Source organism: Limulus polyphemus, unplaced genomic scaffold (assembly GCF_000517525.1).
Source record: "Limulus polyphemus unplaced genomic scaffold, Limulus_polyphemus-2.1.2 Scaffold2351, whole genome shotgun sequence".
Taxonomy (NCBI): domain Eukaryota; kingdom Metazoa; phylum Arthropoda; class Merostomata; order Xiphosura; family Limulidae; genus Limulus; species Limulus polyphemus.
In genome coordinates this window covers 60,179-66,835 of record NW_013667961.1, presented here as the reverse complement: position 1 = coordinate 66,835, position 6,657 = coordinate 60,179, and positions in this window count along the sequence as shown.

Below are 6,657 nucleotides of genomic sequence, written 5' to 3'. Positions count from 1 at the left end.
ATTAAAAACAAACAAACAAAACAAACAAACAACATTTGAAACATTTTAGCATATAATAGACAGGCGCCATCTGTAGTGAATGATGAGAAGTATTCTAAAATTCTGATCATCGCTTCCAAACGTGAGAAGAATCTTTTGTTAAAAATATTTTTCCTTCATATTACGCAAGCGTTAAAAGATATTTCTTCCGTATCACTCAAGCGCCAGGCCGAGATCTTTCAAATATGATTGCATAAAGAAGTAGTATAAAACGACACATTTAAAATTTTTATCAAGATATCAAGCTATGATTCTTGCATCAGGCCTTATTAGTAAGTTTCTTCAGGACTCACTAGAACCACCAAAGTTTATATCAAATTCAAAGATAACAGTAACATTCTTCAACCACCTGATCCCCTCTCCTCAAGTAAAATACGTTTATTACATTCAGATCGGCTGGGTAAACACGAAGCAAAATCTCTGATGTAAATTTTAGATCCTGAGCTAAAGGAATCTTTCTGCTATGTTTGTTGTCGATGAGAATGGACGTATCTTTAGGAGAGAACAATCATCCTCTATCGTGTGTTTATGGGAATAAATTAATATTCAGACATACCTTAAGATACTTGTTGTTTTAGACAATATCTGCGTACCATTTGTATTTTTCGATTACTAATATCAGGTGAATCATTTTATCTGGTGGATATCAATGTATTGTACTTGTCAGTATCTGATACATGTCTCTAAATCTGGTGGATATCACTATATCTGAATACTTCAGATCATGTTATCAAATTACATTTCCGTGCTGTGTTCAAAGGATTTGTTTAATTCCGAGTTTATTGTGAACATGTTTATTTTCTGTTTGACTCTAGTGTTGTAATGTTTGTAAAACTTGATCTACACGGAAGGACACTTTCGAGACCACGTAGACGTTTTGGTTAAAGTGCGGACTCGATCTGAACACGTACAAGTTGGGGTTAAGGTGAGGACTCGATCTGAGATTATGGCAAGGACTAAGATAGATGTACTCTAAGACCAAGGGATTTAACTGGTCATAAAGAGAACTATGTCCTAGTTCTTGACCAATCGTCATGACCGAGAGTTATGGTTAACTTTCACATACAGGTGTGGTCTATATGGGACTTCAATATGTTTGTTATTAACAACTGGTGGACAAAGATGATCGTGAAGTCTGTGTCTCAGCATAATCAACATGATTCTTGAGGCATTCAGGAATGCGTCACAATAATCCAAATGATATTTGAAGCATTCAGGAGTGTCTCACCATAATTCAGGGGATCTTTAAGGTATTTATGAATACCACACCATAATCCAGATGATCCTTGACGCATTCAGGAATATCTCACCTTAGTCCAGTGAATTATTGATGCATTCAGGAGTGTCTCACCTTAGTCCAGTAGATCGTTGAAGCATTCAAGAATATCTAATCATAATCCAGATGACCCCTGAGGCATTCCCGAATATCTCGCCTTAATCTAGTGGATCCTTGAAGCATTCAAGAGTGTCTAACCATAATCCAGTGTATTATTCGGGCATTCATCAGTGTCTAACCATAGTCCAGTGGATTATTCGGGCATTCATCAGTGTCTAACCATAATCCAATGGATCTTTGAGGCATTCAGGAGTATCTCACAATAATCAGGTGGATGCTTGAGGCATTCAGGAGTGTCTCACCATAATCCAGATGACCTATATGTCATTCAGGTGCGTCTTTCCATAACCCAGATGATCCTTGGGGCATTCAGGTGTGTTTTTCATAATCCAGTTAATCTTTGAGACATTAAGGAGTCTTCTTAACTAACGGAACATACTGTCAATGCGGGAGATTGAACGTGGCAACTGAGATCAACTAAGATACGATACTGATGTTTTTCTTTATGCATTGTGGAATTGTAGTGCACACTTTGCTAGAAGATGCAGTCATTGCTGTATGTGCTTGTCTCTGGACTTTTGAGAAGTAGGGCTTCCCCGAACCCACACATTTTGTGGTATACAAACAGTTACATGTCTTCACCTCCACGAAACCCACACATGTAGTGGTATACAAACAATTACCTGTCTTCACCTTCACGAAACCCACACATGTAGTGGTATACAAACAATTACCTGTCTTCACCTTCACGAAACCCACACATGTGGTTGTATACAAACAATTACCTGTCTTCATCTTCACGAAACCCACACATGATGTGATATACAAACTATTAATCTGTCTTCACCGTCACGAAACCCACATATGCAGTGGTATACAAACCTGTCTCCACCTTCACGATGATGTAAAACACTTGAAACCACCAGTGTTAAGAGGATGACAAAGGAGGATTTGAAATATTTCAAGCACATTTTTGCTTGGAATGGCTTGACTTAGAGACAAGCAGATCAAAGTGCCATACTGAATATAGATGGTCTAGTAGTTGATATCCTTGAAAATTGGAACAAGAAGTGACTCAAAGACTGTGACAAAGTTGTCAGTACCTTGCACCGTGAATTTGACCCTGGAAAGTAACGAGCAATCCACGTGACTGAGTTTAAAGCTCGATGGCAAAGATGCACATAAAACCTTGACTGCTTACATCCTCAACCTAAAGATGTTGTTTGAAAGGACATCTCCTAGAATCACGATGATTTATCTTATTTTTAATCTGACAGATATTTTCTTTAGCAGAATGCGAACCCTTCCCAACTAGGGTATTTGTATCGAGAGATATTGATTGTAATTGATGTATTGTTAAAGTTATTAAAGCCAGTCATATTGATGTAAAGTTCACAAAGGAAGTCAGGTTCAAGCAAAGCACAAAGTTCACAAACGTGACCTTTAGTGAAGAGACTTGACTATCAAACAACTAAGTTTTACTGACAGACAGTGAAATGAACTCTTTTCCAGGTGGCAGGAAACTATAACTCCCATATCTTAGAATTTGATGTGCAAGGGGACAGGAGTATCCCGAAAAACCCACTTTCACAAGACAAGTACGGAATAATCTACTTCTTCTGTACCCAAGCCAAAAGGCAGTATCTAACAACTAGTTAGATAACCCCCTAAAAATATATTGTAAATCTTGATTTGTCTGTGTACCTGCTTGTTATTTTATGTTAGACTGCGGTACATGTTACATGGAGATGTTGTTTAGTGTGGTGTGAAGGGCAGAGGTGAATGTGTTTCTAGCTTGTGCTTTGTGTTAATATTTTTATAATGTAGTGAACGTAGGAAGTCTTGGGGCTAATCTCAAAACCCTATTCTGCTTTACTTGTAATTCTCTAAGGGTGATATCAGGCATATTGAGGGTAAATTGACAACCATACTCAATGATGGGTCGTATATATACTTCATAAATTGTCCATATAGTATTTAGGTTTGCATCCTTTGTTTTTACCCGCAACACGTCTAAGATGATTCATATTCTTGACAATGTTTCATTTATTTTCTTTATATGTTCTGCCCGTCTGAGTTTTATGTCAAATGTAACACCAAGAAAGTTAGCATTTGAATAGCATTTGATTTATACATTACCTAAGTTTAATTTCACTTTTTTCTCGTTTTTAAAATGCTTATTTAAACTTCTATAGAATACATACTTCCTTTAGTTTTAATCCGGTTTAACAAATCATTAATTATATTTAAAGATTTTTGAACGCGGTTCGCTGCTATGAACGGATTTCTTGATACACTTCAAAACAGCAATTTCATCAGCGTATTGAGTATGTAGAATATGCAGGAGAGGTGAAGGAACTGAGACTTACGGAACCCTGTATAATGTTAATTCTCTTCGAGTATGTATTATTCACTTCTGCAACGGAAGGAAACTAGAAATCCACCTGATTAATGCACTATTTATTGGATGTGTTTATTGGATGACGTCTGATTTCATTGTGCCAGACAGTGTGAAAAGCTTTCCGGACATCTATAAAAACTCCAATAGTGGCTTGATTATTACTGAATGATTTCAAAACATGTTCTATAAATCGTGGTAAACGGTTTACTGTTTGTCTTTTTGACAAGAAGAGTTTTGTATATTTGAAAGGAGGTTACTATTATTCTTTTAACTAGTTTATGTAGACAGTTAAGTAAACTTATTGGTCTAAAATTATTAGAGTTTGAGCTTTTGACTGAGTTTTTTGGAATAACTGTAATAACCTGTTTTTCCGAACATCCGGTAAATAAGTATCAAGATGAAATATTTTCATGATGTTAGAAAAATACGTAGGTTCAAAAAGTCTTGATAGAAATGATTAAACACCTTATAACCCGAGCGCTTTCGAAAGGTGGACATTTCTCCTTCAGGGGCAAACTGGTAATCTGAAGAAGAAAGGTCCACCTTTCAAAAGCGCTCGGGTTATAGGGTGTTTATTCATTTCTAAGATGAAATACTTAATAAAGATAGTTAAGGGCTGCCAAGCTGCCCCAGTTGGTTCACAGGGACATTTAATCTCTGTTGGGGCGGGTTTTTGTGGCTTTGGAGTTTCAAGCATCAGATCGAATTGTGAGCTGGAGTGGAGTTTTAGCTGTGTACTCTACTTCGAGACAAGTTGCAAGGTCCGTCACGAATCCTAAGGACTGTACTCCGAGACAAGTTCCAAAGTATGACAGAAATATTGCTTTGCTTACCTGCTTTGTAAAGATACCAATAGTATAAAGACTGTGACTTACCCAATCACTTACCCAAAGACTATTATGACATTCTGGCCAATACTGACACAGGTGTAACTGCCACAAATAGTTTAAACTCGAAGTATCTGAGTTGAACCTAGCTGCCAGATTGTGCAGATACAGCAGTCAACTTACACCCAATGCCATGTTTGAATGTTGGAGAACTTCGGGACAAGCGTCTCGTTGTATGACCCACGAAGACAAGATTCTAGTAGATACTGAACCAATAAGGATCTTATTCACCCTTATTCTGAGGGAAGCCATCATTTCCATGCATTAGCACAAACTTCATGCTGGCGAATGATGACAATGATACTTCTTACTTCTTAAAGGAATTTATACTTATTTGCGGCTACTTGTCGGGAAATTGGTAGTTTCCCCGCTGAAAATACCACAAAGTGATGAACTATATTGACCAGAACAAGATAATATTTAAACATTAATAGGCTTATAGAGAGCACTTCGATACATTTCCATCATATCTAAAAGTATAGCTGTTAGTACTTTTTTCTATTCTGAAAGAGTAACAGATAAAGTTTGATTATTTAGGCTTAAAAGTATCTCAGTGACTCTATCTACTGTTTCAAGGTCTAATTTTGAGTCTGTGTAATTCCGCTGAGTCTTACACTATATCTTGTTATGGGTTTTCCTTGAGTGATTGGTGTGTAGAACTTAGTATTGCGTAAAAGAAATTAAGAAATTTTATTTAACTTAGGACCCGCAGTTGCTTAGGGATTAGCATACAGAATTATGATGCTAAAAATCGGATTTCGATACCCGTGGTTGACAAAGCACAGATATTCTTACGACAGCGGAAGTACGTGACGCTGGTAACGTGCGTGAAGTTTCTCGAATTATCGGGGAAGTCCGAGTTTGTTCGAGATGCCCTCTTCTTTAGTATAAAAGCCTGACAGATAAAGCCAGCAGAAAAATAAAGTGTGTGTTTGTGCTCTTCGAGAGCAAAATTATCGAGATTGTGAATCGCTGTGATATATAGCGTGTATTATAAAAGTTGTTAAGTTTAATGTGACGAGAAACGTACTGATTGTGGAATTACTGTGTACTAAAAACTTTTATCGAGAAAGAATAAACTGGTTTAATCAAGAAATGACTTGTATCACTAAGTTCCTTGGAAAGAATTTCTGCCGAAAATTAACAAATAAGCAGATACGTAGCAAATTGGTGTCAGAAAGTGGGATGGAAAAGAAGAAAAATGGAAATGAGAGGTGGCAAATCAAACTAAAACTTAGCAGATTTGATGGTAGCAATACAAGAACAGCAAAAGAAACAAGAAGAACCAGGAAAGAAACAAGAAGAACGAGAAAATAAACAAGAAGGAAGAATACAGCAGTGGTTGGGGGTGAAAGAAAATAAACAAGAAGGAAGAATACAGCAGTGGTTGGGGGTGAAAGAAAATAAACAAGAAGAGAGACTAAAGCAGTGGCTGGAGGAGAAAGAAAATAAACAAGAAGAGAGACTAAAGCAGTGGTTGGAGGAGAAAGAAAATAAACAAGAGAGACTACAGTAGTAGTTAGAGAAGAAAGAAAAGAAACAAGAAGAGAAGATACAGCAGTTGCTGGAGGAGAAAGAAAGTAAACAACTACAGCAGTGGTTGGAGGAAAAAGAAAATAAACAAAAAAAGAGACTACAACAGTGGCAAGAAGAACAAGAAGAGAGAGTACAACATCACCGTGAAGTACCAATGGAAAAGATTAGTAAATTTCAAAGTGAATTAAATGCATTAAAGGACAATTTACTGTCTTTTACACAGGGAGGACATATTAGCCATGGACCTAATCAGCCCCAGACAACAGGAAGCCCATTCCAGACCCTGCAGCTAAACCCTAATGCAGACATCTGCAGTCCTGCCAGAAGTCACATTCCAAACATGAGTGTCAGCAATAGGGGTGATTTATTACGAAGAAAGCCACAGGAATTCGATGGGAAGGCACCATATGGAGCATATAGAGCACAATTTGAACTCCTGGCAGAAGTAAATGGATGGA